Genomic DNA, 2,560 nt, shown 5'->3' on the forward strand with positions numbered 1-2,560 from the left:
ACATTTACTTATGTTCAGGTGATCAGATCACCATCTGAACACGTTTTACTAACACAAAGTAGTTTCATTGCAAATATGGATGTTAATTGGTCTGATATTGTAATGAAAGCCTGATAGAGGTGTAAACACACACACAGTTTGCACCTGTGCACAATCGCTTTCACACACTTTTCTCCGTCTTTCTCTGCCATCATTGATAATAAATTTGCCATGGTAACGCGGAGCAGCCGTGTGATTGGAGCATATGTGTTCCGTTTAAGGCAGCAGTGAGATTAGCAGGAAGGATACGGCTGCTAATTATAGAAGCTAGCACGAAGCTAATAGGCTAACTGCTCAGAGACGCTTTGCAGGAGCAGCTGCTGCCTGGCACAAGGGCAGGTGGTTGGAGGGTTCTACCCATAATGCAGCAGTCCTGCAGTTTGTGTGAGTGGGTTGATTGACAGCTGGTCATTCAGAGAAAGCATAAAAAAATGTAATTGTTTAATGGAGCACTAATAATAGAAACAAAACCATAGTTTAAAAATACTCCATTACATGTAAAAGTCCTGCATTAAAATGCCGCTGAAGTAAAAGTAAACAAGTATGAGTCGTCTAAAGTAGAAGTACACATAATGTCAGTTGTAAACTATTATTGATATCATTATTATTGATATATTAATATCAAAGTGGTACTTGATGTAGTATGTGTATATTGTACCTACTTCATAATACTTTTTGCAGTTTAACCTGCTCCATGTTTTAGAAACTGATCATACCTTTTGTTTGTAAAATCTTAATTTGAAAAGTATTTATAACTATATCTATACTATTTATAACGCTATTGCCCTCTGAAATGTACTGAAGTATAAAGCAGTATAAAATGGAAATAATCAAGTTAATTACCTCAAAATTGTACATAAGTTCACTTAAGTCTACCACTGATCATGGTTAAGACTTAGGCTGCCTGTAAAACCACAAGTTGTATTATGTCTTCTTCGCTCTGGAAGACTTTCTTTAAAAACCTGATCTAATGCTGCGTTGATGAGATGATGCGCGACACCAAAAGCGAACAAAAACATCATGGCTGATCGTGACAAAACTGATGGTTCTTTGTCAAGTGTGCAGACCGCCAGCAGTGCCGTTTGGGTACCTGTATTAACATCGACAACATTTTACAATCAATTTAAATACAGAACAGCTTTTATTCAGCTGCTTCTCGGGAAGTCGGGGGAAACACATTTTTTCACAAGTAGGAACTCGGACTTGTGGCGTTGCATGGAACTTTTTCTAGTTAGAGGTCGGAAATTTCCGAGTTCCAAGTTTCCTCCCGTGTACTATTCCGTCTGTATTCCACCATCAGATAATGTTGTTTTTATATGTCAGTGTCGTTTCTGTACAGCCTGGAGTCTAGACGGGTCAGACAGACCTGAAACCTCCATCAGGCAGCGTGAAGGTGAGTTAGCCTTTGCTGTTGCTGAGTCAGTTAACATCTCTGAGCTGGTGAACGGTGACGCAGAGATGGAGGTTAATCTGGATCTTCTTCTTCTTGGGCTGTTTCCAACGTCGAGGCCGGAGGTTTCACTGTGTGACGCCTTCTGCTGCAGCTCTGATGTCTAACAAATGAGTGTGTGTGTGTCTATTTAAAACTGGATGTAGCTCAGAGCTCAACAGGATCATGACGGCCGCACACTCGCACACATTCACACACGGGTAACCTGATAGAGTGTGACTTGCTGCAAGGGATTATGGGTCCAAATTAATATCCACTTACTGTACAAATGTCAAACCACCTTCACCCACAACAGAGGCTGTATGTGCATACCGTATACTTTCTAATGGAGCAGGAGTATAATGATATTTATTGTATATGATTAATTCACACATTATTTTAAATTCAACCAGATTAGGATCTTCTGTTTCACTTATTATAATAATATAATAATAAGCTTAGTACAAAGTGCTTCAGCGCTGTTGCCAATAAATGTCCAAGAGATCCTGTAGAACTGGTTAAATGTTGAAGTGGACATTAAAATAAAGTTTATAATCTGTAAAACTCAAACATTTCAACGAAATTGATAGACAGATTTCACAGACGACTAAACTGACTTTTCTCCAACTCCAAACAACAAACTGACTCTGGGAATATAAAAACAGAAAGTTAAAGAGACAATCTTTAATCTGTGAAAAAAGTGCTATAAATCTACATTAAATCCTCGTGTTTCGATTACGGGCTGAGCAGTGTGCAGATTAAGGATCGCTCAGGCCGAGGGATCTGCCAACAAGGCTGCTAAAACCTCACGCATCTCTTGCTAGCATGGTGCTACGTTTCCTGGCTGAAATTCCACTTTTACAGTATCGTGTGTTTCCGATTTTAATGAATGTATGCATTTCTTTTGATTACAAATACAGAAAACATGGATTTTAATGACTGAAATCACAAGCTAGTAAGTAATTGCCGCCTTCTGGGTTTAGTTTATTTAATTTAATTGTAATTATTTGTTCATTATTTTACTTTATTTTATTTTAATGTCTCGTAATGCCTTTCACTTTTTAAAACTGTAAACATTTGAGCTCTTTAATA

Source organism: Micropterus dolomieu, linkage group LG23 (assembly GCF_021292245.1).
Source record: "Micropterus dolomieu isolate WLL.071019.BEF.003 ecotype Adirondacks linkage group LG23, ASM2129224v1, whole genome shotgun sequence".
In the NCBI taxonomy this organism is placed as follows: Eukaryota; Metazoa; Chordata; class Actinopteri; order Centrarchiformes; family Centrarchidae; genus Micropterus; species Micropterus dolomieu.